Source organism: Heptranchias perlo, chromosome 2 (assembly GCF_035084215.1).
Source record: "Heptranchias perlo isolate sHepPer1 chromosome 2, sHepPer1.hap1, whole genome shotgun sequence".
NCBI lineage: Eukaryota > Metazoa > Chordata > Chondrichthyes > Hexanchiformes > Hexanchidae > Heptranchias > Heptranchias perlo.
In genome coordinates this window covers 27,155,540-27,167,813 of record NC_090326.1, presented here as the reverse complement: position 1 = coordinate 27,167,813, position 12,274 = coordinate 27,155,540, and the positions used below count along the sequence as shown (strand labels likewise).

Below are 12,274 nucleotides of genomic sequence, written 5' to 3'. Positions count from 1 at the left end.
AAATGTTTACCAAACCTTCAATGTCCTTATCTCCAGTTACGTTTATATTAACAAAAAAACAGACAGTTAATGTAACGATCCCATAAATTGTGAAAGGAAACTTAGAGTCTTCCAGTCGAGCTCCCAGTTTCAGTTTGTTTTATTGCCGGGGAGCTCTCCCTATTTCAAGAGCCTTTTAGACTGATATTGAATCCTGTAATCAAACGAAAGTACACGCTGACGTGCTTGGATTTCTGTGAATGGCCCAGACTGTTCCTCTTTAACGAGATACCGTAATCTGCATTGGGGCTAATCTCTTTAGATCTGCTTCCTTGTCAGTGTCGAAGTGTGCTGTCTGAAGATTCCGAGGTCTTGTCACACTGACTGGAAGTGATGCCGAGATGTCCCTTGTTGTCGCTCGGATATTGTATTTTTTTTGCCCTCGGTAGATCTCTGTTTTTTTTCCTTGTTCCCCTTTTTCTACCTCGGAAGAGCTCGCTGCACTCCCTACGATCATGTCCCCCAGCCAATAGTTTTCTGATCGGAACTTCCCTCCCTCTCCCCCACTCACCCTCCCACCCTTGGGTGATCTCCCAGCTCCTGTATTTCCCCCTGCTAGGGCGGGGTTCAAGGGGATGCAAACCAGCAAAAGGCGCGGTCAGAGTCTCTTCCCAAGTGAGGACAAAGGCAAACTGTTGTCAAGCCTTCCAAACTTTATTTAAAAAAATCCCAGCTCCACCTAAAACAACACTCAAAACCAAAACACAACAAACTCTAGCGAGATGTGAGTTGTTCTGGGGTGTGTGTGTGTGAGGGAGGGAGGGGCGGGGGGCGATGTGGATTGTACTGCTGGAGGATGGTGAGAAGTTGGGCTGTGAGCGGCTGTGAGAGGAGAGAGTGCGTGAGCGCGTCAGCACCAAAGTTAAATACAAAAGCCTTTTACGCAGTGGCGAGAGGAGTTTCCTTTGTTCTAGTGAGAGAGGCTTGAAAGAGATCAGGGAGAATTAACCCTCAGACACACACCACTCTTGGAGGGGTTGCAGTCTGGGGCTGCAGGTGATGACCATTTCCATGTCTCTGGGGGTAAGTTTTTTTCAAGGAGAGGGTTTGTTATGTTATGTTTTGACAGCTTTACTCTACGTGACGGTATAAGAGGAAGATTTAAAAACCGCGCTGGAGAGAGCGAAAGTTGATGGAATGGCCCCTTATTTTGTTGCAGGGCGGTGATCAGTTTAATGTCAAGCAGCCCGTGATAAACTTTTTTTTTTGCTTGCTTCGTTTTGATTCCACGCAAGGCGTTGCAAAAATAGAATGGAAATACAAGAGGTATTGTTTTTAAAAAATATACATACAGTATGTGTGCAACAGGTAGGAAGTGAGTGGTGAATTGCCGCCTGCTTTGTAGCGGCTGATATTGAACTCGGAAGGCCTGAGCAAGTCTTTGTTCTCAGTTTGGATTCATCACACTGAAAGAAGCTCTTAATTCGTCTTAAAAAAAAGAGCCACGGGCCTCAATAACTACTCACGGTGACTACATCGAACATGAACTGGCATCGAATTGCACTTAAATCAAAATGCAAGGTGATTAGTTGGTGATTTTTTTGTGTATGTGGGAGGGGGGGTGATGTTGCGAAACAAAGATGAGATCGGCGGAAATATCACGTCTAGATTTTCATTGCTGACCTTTGCTTGGCGCTTTAACAAGAAGTTATTGACAGTTTTGCATCTATTTCAGATTGAAAATATCGCACAGTCGGAACATTTTAAAGGCACTGGGAATACAAATGACAGTCAAATAGAACTTGTGAAAACAAGTATTTGATCACGAGCACTTGGGATCTGTAGCCTGTTTTACAGTAGTTAGCAGCTGCCGTTTATCAAGGAGTGAAATAAATATCACAATACCTCGGGCTCCTCTCTCTCTCCTCAATTAACAGCAATTCTCCTGTTTGTTTAGGATAATATACGTTTGCGCAGTTTTCAAACTTCGTGCTGCAAAAGTTGCCTGGTTTTTCTTCGAGCAACAGTTAATGCGCCAGATTGTCAATAAATGTTAAGTTTTTAAATATAGCTTTTCGACTCCAAAAGAAAATGGGGTTTAACAATGCTGAGTTAATATCTGGGATGGCTATAATTCGATTTTATTCATATCGCCGATGGACCTTAAGTCGAGGTAAGAAAATCTACGTGCAGCAGTTATCATTAACAGAAAAAAATAGGACCTGGACATCTCTTTTGCATGTGTTTTGAGACCTATGTTGGAGATTTTAAGGATAGAAATCGTCCAGGACCAACCCAAAACATGCAAGTTCTTTGTTTAAGGTTGTGGGACGAACTGTTCCTTCTTTAACACATATCACTGTCAGCCTTTGTCTGTTACTCGCTTCCTCTTTCTCTTTGTCCCCCATGTGTGGCTTTTTTTTTGGACAAAGAGCTGAATAGTTTTGCTACTTGTATTGGAAGAATATTTGGCTTTTCATATGGACTACCATCGGAAGTTTGAACTTGCTTGAAATATGTATGGCGCAACTTTAAACAAAAAAAGGTACGGAAACACATTGATCAACAATCTTGAATTAAGAAAATAGTTTGCGATGCTTTGCAATGTCGTTAAATCTGTGGAGACAGGATAAATGCATGGCTGCTACTTTTTGCAACCAGATTCTCGTTCAGAGATATTTAATCTTGCTGTTTATTATAAAAACAGTTGTATATGGAACATTAGAAATGTAACTAAACGGATGACTGTACATTAGGTCTCGGCTGTATGCCGGAGTTAAACAATGGACCATGGGGTCACTATACTGATACATTGTATTGTGCGACCAGAAATTCAGACATAATGTTTACTAGATACAAATGAGAGTTAATTGGAATTGGGGCAAGTTAACTATCATTAGTTTTCTGGTTACGATTTGGAGCTTCTTTACTTTCATCGATTTTAAACAGTGAGTTCAGCCACTCCCTGTTCTTTTGTTACCCAGGGACTCCTCGTGATAGAGGACCATTGTATGGTACCGCGTTTATCCTGTTAATAATTCGTTGCTTTCTTTTTCTTGTAGTCTATCTAATTCAAACATTTCATTTTCTACTGATTTCCTTTTGTTTCTTGTTTTGCTCTGTAATACCTTTTGCTTCCGAATGGCTGATTTTTTTTTTAAAAAAGGTTGTTTAAAACTAACCCCACAACAAAAGTTTAACGAAAAGAGTTTCCTTTACAATATGTCAAATGCATTTAATATTTGAATAAACAGCAAATATATGAGGGTAACAGAATCTTTAAGGTTGAAAAAGTGCTTTCTTGGAATATAACAAAAGAGAGGTATAACTAAGAGATTTAATTGTGGAATATATTTAGACCATTCCAAGCAGAATTAGACAGGTTTCCATCACGGTGTCAGCACCTCCCATCAAACTACACTTCCATAGATTTTCTTTAGTCTCTGCTTTACAGTCAAAGATTGTATGGTTGTTTGCGCAGTTGCTTTTGCACTCATCAGTTTAAAATAAAAATAGTGTGACATTTCAGTCTTCTGCACAAAGAAATTGATTGGAATAAAACACAGTTCAGATTTGGTTCCTTCAAGCCTATTAGCACTGGATGAAATTGTGACCTAAACGTGTATGTGATCGCATTATCTTTGTACCCATATCGCTCCTGCTGAGTGGAAGTAGCAGGAGCAGGGTATTCCATCAATACTCTTCGTTTAAAATCACTTACTGCCACAAAGTTTAAAAATTACATTTATCTTCACCCACCTTGGTGCAGTAAGTGCAAAATGGAGATCATATATAAATTCCAGTTTCTTTCTTTTCTCTTTTTCTCTTTCTTTTTCTCTCTCTTTCTCATCCCATGTTGCTTTCAAGCACAATTCAATTTAATGCTATCAATCTACAGTTGGAATCTTCAGTTGCTGACTATAATGGAGTAACATAGTACAATGCTGAGACTTGGTGAGGGTGAGGGATGTAAATGGAATAAATGCCTTGGAGGACTCAGGAGTACAGGGAACCATCATATATGATGTGTAAACTCCCACACATTGGAAAGAGAGGTTTTATTAATTATTGCTTGCGTTGGTGATGGACTTCTTGCCAGTTCTGTATGGTGCATTTTGACATTTAAGATAAAATGATATTGCTAATTTAATGCTAACTTTTAAAAAATAGAATCATGATAGAAATGACTATTTAAAAAATGACATTCTTTCACAAAATTTATTTAAAGTTATAGTGTCAACAGAGATATAAACTATTCCTGAAGAAGCTCCACCTCATTAACCAAGTAGAAGTCATTTTGCAAATCAAAAATTAACTTATTGGAGTAATTCTTTGAAAGGGTCATTTGAAAAGATTGCTTAGCCTGATTAAAATTTCTCGGTTCTTTGGACAAACTATCACTGGGATGAGCTCTAATCGGACATCAGTCATGTATTGCTCTCCCCTCAGTAGCAGGCTCATGACCAGCGTATCAATACTGAATCGTGCATACAGCATTGACATAACAGATACAGACGAGAATAGTCTTTTGACCCATCCTAATTCATCCACCAAGAACGAAACCCATCAGTCCTCCCATTCCAGTATCTAACTGTTTCTTATCCATTTCCAGATTTTACCCTGAATGTCCATTACTAAGCTTAAGTAACAAACTTTTAAGTGGAACTTTGTCTTAACAGCTTTCTGGAAGTCCAGATACAGAACGTCCTATAGCGTTTTAAAATCCATTGAGATTTCATGTCCCTGTCTGGATGCATGTTGGTTGATTACTAGGCATTATCATGCAGGTGATCCTTGTTCAACAACAAGTTATGCATGAATAATTTTACCGGGTAGATGGGATGTTTAATTCATTGAGGATGCTCCACTTTAGGTGGAAAAAAGTTAAATAATTTAGAATGTTGTAGAAAATATATAATTTTTAACTGACTAACAACATTGTTTTCTTCTGCCAGGGAGGTACTGGCAAGTGGTTCTATACCTATCTCCAGAACATGCCGGGGTGAATAGCCAATAAGGATCTTTACAACTTCTGAGAGCCTAATGATGGTGGATTTATGTGCTTTACCTGTGCTATTTTGGACCCGCAAGCTGATGGAGGAATTTGCAAGACATACTATGAGGCGTACATAATTTTTCAGTCTTAAATATTGGGAGCAATGGATGAACGTTGAGCTGGCAAAAATGGGATATAATCGGACTTGACTTCTCTGGCAATTGGTTCTTTACAAATTGGATCTGGGTTTTTCCTGAATTTGAAAAATGGGAACTATTGGTTGTGAAGATGGTGGCAGTTGGATAATTTTAATGAGCGGGATTCGGGATGAATTTCAGGTATGCCGTTTTTTGCTTTGTATTTCTCACTGTCTGAACAATGAAGTCAACAAAAATGATCCATTTTAATTTATTTATTTTTATTAATATGTAAACATTTCCATCATATGGTGGTGAACGATGGTAAAATATAGAATTTAGTAAGAATTTAAATGTGCATGGAGACAACACAGGTAAACAATTACAATTTATTGTCTCTCCTTCAGGAATTTATGTTGTTCTGTACTGAAAACCATCAAATGCTTTTAATTATATTATTTTCCATTTTTGTCCATGCTCTTCTTCAGTGATACTTAAAGGGGTTCAATGCTATTATAGCACTGGCTATCTGAGTGCATGTCTATAATTCAATGATAATGACTACAATCTCTGTTATATACGTGAAACTTGGGTAAAACGTTAGATCCAAAGATAGGAAGCATGAGAAGGTAACATCAATATTATCAGATTTCACTACAGCAGAGAGTTAGTCCAGCCTTTTTATATACAATACTAATAACCTGCCTACCAACACTCAAACATTTTCTGAAATTGACATGTACTGGCAGGGGGTGGGTGGGTGGGTGGGATAGGTCTGAAGTTGGAAATCAAGAACTGTTAGCCCAGTATCTTAAACCAGACGACAACATGAGAAACTCTATTTAAATAAACTTGGCCTTTCTTTGCTTCATGAGATTCTGCATTTGTCACCAAGAAGATTTCATATTGGGATCATTGCTAGATGTAAAGGAGCTACTTTTTGTTAGATGCTGTCTATTATTTACCCATCCTATGGTTATCATTGGTGTAGCATTGCTAGGAGGTATATATCCTTTGCAAGAAGACATCACATGGTGGTGTTCATGATGAATCAGACAATGCAATATTCTTTCTCATTGTGCTCATGCCCACTCATTGAGAAAGATTCACATATCTCACTCTTAAGGTGTGTAAGTTTATCTGTGCTGTATCATTAAAAGGATTTATCCACCAGTACCAAATTCCTTGACTGTTCAAAGTGATCTGTGTCTGATGAGTAAGTTGGATGAATTAGCAACGTGCTGTGCTCCATTGCCAGTGGGTCCTTGGCAAATAGGAAGTGGCTGTACTTGCCGCAAGACAATACAATTTGTATGGTGATTGGTAACTTTGACGTGCAGTTGTAGCATCGTGCAATTCCAACATTTCCAAAGTCCTGAAACTACATACTGTTCATCGACAACATATTTGTTTTATATAATCCCATCTTTGTTACAATGCAAGAAAGAAATTGCCTTTTTTGTTAAACGGCAGAGGAACCTTTTATCAAGTTTAAGAGCCCTGACAGAATGGATTAGCTTATCAAAACAAAGGATTATTCGTCCCAACCGTCCGCTTAGGCAAATCCCAAAAGATCCAGGCTTCAAACCTACATTTTTATCTGTCTTTAAAGATGTGCCAGTTACATGTGTCATTCCTGCTCCATTGCTGGGCACTGCAATCACGCCTGTGCAGAGGCCTGGAAGATTGCGCAAGAATAAAGTCCCCAAAAATTAGAGCGAGGACTCAAGGCAAGGAAAGCAAGAAAGGAGCACAATCCAAGGTCTCCAAGGGAGGGTAGGCTTCTGTGGGCAAAACTTAGTTGGTTAACTTGGTTAGATTCCCAGCATCAGATGGAGGATTTTATCAGTAAATTAAGTTTTTATTTGTTACATTACAAACTTTATTTTTGGTTATTATGTCCTTGGGTTACTGAATCTATCTAATTAAAAGTCTTGTGTCTCATGTACATCCGTTACACATGCAAAATGTATGTGTCATTTGATGGGCTAAAATATCATAAAGGAACAAATTGCAATGTTAAATTAACAATATGAGTTTTTGAGAAAACAAGATGGCAACTAAAAGCATTTTCAAAAAGTATTTTGTATTTTCCTTGCTAGTTGTTGATTGGTAACTGTTTGCTTGTTCATTAATAAGTCTTTTACCTGCTCACTAATATTTTGGGCAATTGTATTGTTTAGTGACAGCAGTTGTGACTTGTTGCTTACTTAAGTTTCACACTTGAGCCAATCAAGCAAGAATGACGTGGACTTTGTATACATTGAAGTGTAATAGATGCACACTAGATGCAAGACTTCTAGTTCGACAGATTTAGTTGAAGAATTTGTGTGGGGCACATTCTATACTCATCATGTTTTCACAGAAAACCTGTTAAAATTTTTTATTAAATTTTCGATTAAATCTTTAAAATCTGCTCCTCAGATGTATAAATAATATAACACCTCTTTTAAAAGACTTGATTTTCAACCAAAGTGCATGATTCATATCTATGCTATCTATACTCGTTCAGTATTCTTTCCAGCTATCGAAAATACTCATCGGTAATTTCTTAGGAATATAATTTACTCATTTAAAAGCATTTATACCACTATCTCCCTATTTCTTTCCAGTTCATACATCTTAGTACCAAAGGGGTGCAGTTGTCATGAAGAAACTGTTCACTAAGTCTATTTCTGTTTGGGGAGGAAGGAAAACAGGCAGAAGAGCTGTGAGCTTATGACATCACGCACAAATTACATAGTGATATGTTTCTATGTGATTTGCATCAGTAAAACATGATCATAAACAATGGGAGGAGGTTTTCATGACAACAGCGTTTCTTTTTTAAAAAAAACAAAATGATGGGATATTTCTTGTAGTATTGGTCACCCATGGCTCTTTCGGAGACAAAAAAAATTTCTTACGCAGAATCTTTTCTCCATTATTGATTACTAATAATGGACCTCTGGAAAAAGATAATGATTTGCAAAGATACTGTACATTGCAACAGAAAAAACTGATTGTACAGAAATTAAATGACCAGGTCACATTTTTCACTGGGCACTTTCGGATTCTCCCCATATATTTAAAAAAATTGAAGAGGAAGAGGAAACTAGGCTTCTTTTGATAGCTCAAATGAGTTTTTCCAGCGTGTAGATGAGGAGTACCGATCAGATTCGATCGCTGGTCTGTGCTGAGTGAGTTGATCTCAGCTGGGATAATGGTAGGGATGTTGCAAGTACCCTCAGCTCCCTGGACTAGGAAAGGGAAAATCAACTTGTGTTCCCGCTCCTGATTGCTATCCAGTGACCCTCCCCCCCCCCCCACCCCCGACCCAAATCGAAATGAGTATGAGTCTGGATGTCAAATGAGGACGCAATTGAAGCTGGGCGGTGATGCTTTTGTGGTTGAATAGCCTGTCGACAAGACCTGAACTCAGAAAGTGACTACGATGATATGTGTGATATGACCATGATGAAAATGATATACGACTCTTCTGGCTCCTCTTCCCCAAACAAAAAGATTCGCCAATTGATTTTTTGGGGAAGGCGGTGCTGGTTTAATATAGTATTTTTATTTAAGATAACGTGATTACTGTAACTAATACGGATTCAATCCAGTTATTCTACTTGCAATGCACACACACCAGACACACACACACACAGCAAGCTTCTCAACATAAAATATGAACAGTGGGAGACAGCAGGCCTTTTTTGTAAAAAGATTCCCTATGCTGGTTTATGAAGGAATAGCAAAATGTGTTCTGCTTGAATGCTCATTGATGTCATGTTGCAAAAGGCACATTAGCACAATGTTTATGCCAAGCCCTTTACCATCAATTGCTTATCAACTGGTGGCTGAATAACATTTTCTTTTTAAAAAAACTTTCTGACCTGGATTAGGATTCCGGAATATTTGAGGCATTAAAGTATTTAAAGTAATGAAAATGGCTCAAACAGGTTGCTTGTGGGTCCATGAAACTGTTAAAATTAATGGAGTATTTTGTTCTTGCTTCAGTCTGTTACCTTGAAGCAGAGATTGGTGCAAGAGCTAGATGAACACATAACACAATATTTTACATTAAAAAATGAGATGAATTTTCCAGCAAAAGATGAGTGACTGTCTGTTCCCTCCATGCCCACCACAGTGGTTTTACAAATTGAACCCAGTGTTTTCGACTCCCTTACTGTTGCCTCTAATCACTGCAGTGAAAATATCGACTTACTTAGCAACTGGCTGAATTACTGCTGTTTAAAAGTGGTGATTGAGTCCAACTTGACAGTGCACTAACTGGAATGGTTAAGGACACTGTTGAGGTATTCACAGGGTTGCTCCCATGAGTGTCATTGCTTCATGATGCCTCCTGCAGTAGAACATCTGTGCACAGATGTACGGTCTAGCAGTAGCCTACCTGTTTGTGCTGTTAACACCTCTCCAAAATGCATGACTGTGACTCCCACGTCAATCCATTAAAAACAAACTTGACTAATACAACTTAAAAAATTTATGTTTATTAAGATGAAATTGATGCTGATGGGAAAAAGGAACACTCTGGGCAACCAGTATCGTCCTCAAACATTCCCAGCTCGTATAGCAGAGTTAGATGCCAAGTAACTCAACCTCATCAACATTCCTTGGCTTAAACTTTTAAAACGGGCGAAAATCGGATCAGTTGCCTGTTATACATCTCTCCCAATTTTAATTTCTATTGAAGTGAAGGAGATTTGTATAATGGGCAGCTGATCCATTATCAGCTAAAGTCAAAATGACCCTCAATGAGTTTTAGCTGGATTCAAACCTAGATACCCAGAGTGAAAGGCTAACAAGCTACACTACCCAGTCCCCGACAACTTTTTGAACAAAATTTTCCCATGCCAGATATCTCCTTTCCTCTTCTGGTGGCAATCCTTGCTGGGATACAGATTCACAGATGGCCCAGTTCTCTGGTACTTTGCCCAAGTGGCCTTTAATCATCTGTGTGGGTCTTGATGGTGAGTGCCAGTAAGCTATTCAACCAAGGCAGCTGTGCCTGACTGCATCCTCACCTAATGTCCACACATGCACACTTCAAGCAGGGATTGCCAGATAGTGATCAGAACATGAACCCTGGCCAATTTTCCCCTCATGACGCCAAGGGCACTGAAGCTAATTTACCACCATGTTAGCGGAGACCAGCTAACTTGGCACAGACCAGAGATCAGATTAGAACCCTTGTGGTCTATTTGGCTTAGCTATACAACTGGATAAACTCGCTGAACCATTGGGTGAGTCCAACTTTAGTTACTAATGAAATATTTTGCAAACTGTTAAAATTATACGACCTGTTCAAATGTTTGCTGGGAACAAAGTTAATTGCTCCATATTAAATTCACCAAAGTTACATCCCTATATAGTGCAGCAGTTGAAAGACTATTGACATTTTCCTGTTCTACCACTAAGCATTAAGCAATCTGCTTGTTGTGTTCAAAATATATGAAACATGTGGGAATATTACTTCAAGTGCAGCATTTAAATATAGCTGAATAAAATTAGTCAGAATTGAATATATGTGAAAAGTGCATTAGGTAGATTGTGTATTAAAGGCAGATGTTGAAGTGGAGGTCATCAGATATTGAACCGAGATTCATTCTGCTTTAGTTTGCTAAATGTTTTAAAGCAATTAGGTTTGACACCATTTCTCCAGACTCGCATTCTGTTCAAATGGCTCAAAGCTATTGCCTTTCCAAGACTAGATCCATAATAGGCAGGCCTTTAAATTTGGCTCATTTACCCATTACTTATTTATTATGACTGCTTAACTAGGGTGAAATCCTTGGGCTTTTGAAGCATGTGTTGAATGAGCCCCTGGGGCTACCATATAGAAACTCAACAGAGCAGACACCACAGCTGTACTACCTATGAAGAGAAGATAGGTTATAATTGAGCCATCAAACACGGTGTCTGCCATAGGTGTAACATTTTGAACGGTTTAGTGCAGATTCATTGGCTGAATCAGTGCAGAATGGTTTTACATAAAATTGTTTCAGTGGTGTAAAATACAGATTGAAATAGCAGCTTTTTTATTATTTAACCTGAAGGATTTGAGTCTGGTGAATAGTTAATGGTGAGCAGAGAATCTAACTTGGCATGATTAGTTTTGCCTTGTAGAAAACATTTTTTTTACGATAACCCAATCTTTAATCTCGTGAGGTAGGGAGATAAGGTCACCCCTCTTAAACTCACTGGCCTCTTTTCCGCAACAACTAGCGTCAAGTAATTTGATTACTGTGTTGGACACAGGTTCAAGCTGGCTTCAGATAAACAGATTCATTGAATCCTGCATCAATTTTCTGAAGCAAAACTAGAAAACTGATCCTAGGGTTGAGCAACCCTAAAACATGAACGGTACTGTACAGTATACCGGTGAATGAGAGTAGTGTGTAAAAGTGGTGAATAGTGATGGCGTTAATGAATGCGTGCAATTGTGGTAGAAAGCTCTGTGAAGCCTGGTAATTCATCACATGGTTATCACAATAGACCTTGTGACCCAATATTAATGGTTTATCTATTATTGACTTTATAGTATGCACAAGGTATACTATTTTGCCTACGACAGAAACGGACTTCAAAAAAGTAATTAATTGTGTTAAGTGCTTTTGAGACATTTTGTCATGAAAGAGACTGTACAGATGCAAGTATTCATTAGTCCTCTAACGTGGAGTGCTCTAAAACCCAACATTACTGCAGCAAAAATCAGATGATGTAATCCTGGGAGTCTTAAGGACTGTCGTTGTCTGGCATAACATTCCACAGAGGGATTAAAACTAGTTTGGGAATTTTGCCTGTAAATATTGTACAGCGTGTCACAGGCTGATGCATAGTTCAAGGATGTAATGCATTTTGTAGGGGACATGATGCTGATAAATTGCTTGAGCTTTTCTTTTAGGGCTTATAGTGACAGCTGAACTTCTTGGTGTACAGTAACTGCCTTGTACTGTACTCCAGTCTATGTCTTCTCTTTGTTATAACACACCCAAAATGTGTGATTTTTCACTCTTTCTGACCAGATTGTTCATTTTTTTTCATGCAGGATTCATTCACGCCTTAACAGTAGTGTCAGTGTGAAATGGTTTTGCTTTACACTGACACTGGAAGTTATAATGTAAATGTAGCCTGAATCTGGAGTGAGGGTTTGACCTGA

The 12,274-nt window shown here is 38.6% G+C and overlaps 1 protein-coding gene across 18 annotated transcripts in view; it reads left to right on the top strand.

Moving 5' to 3' along the window:
- The first annotated feature begins 836 nt into the window (after positions 1–836).
- The window catches only part of LOC137335989 (ice nucleation protein-like), a 489,293-nt gene continuing 477,855 nt past the window's right edge, over positions 837–12,274 (top strand). For 15 of the 18 annotated variants that reach the window (XR_010966561.1, XR_010966565.1, XR_010966552.1 and 12 more), the window contains exons 1-2: positions 837–1,062; positions 4,935–5,313. The gene's annotated coding sequence lies outside the window, so the exon portion shown is untranslated. The other 3 variants (XR_010966538.1, XR_010966540.1, XR_010966539.1) reach the window with 3 other exon arrangements.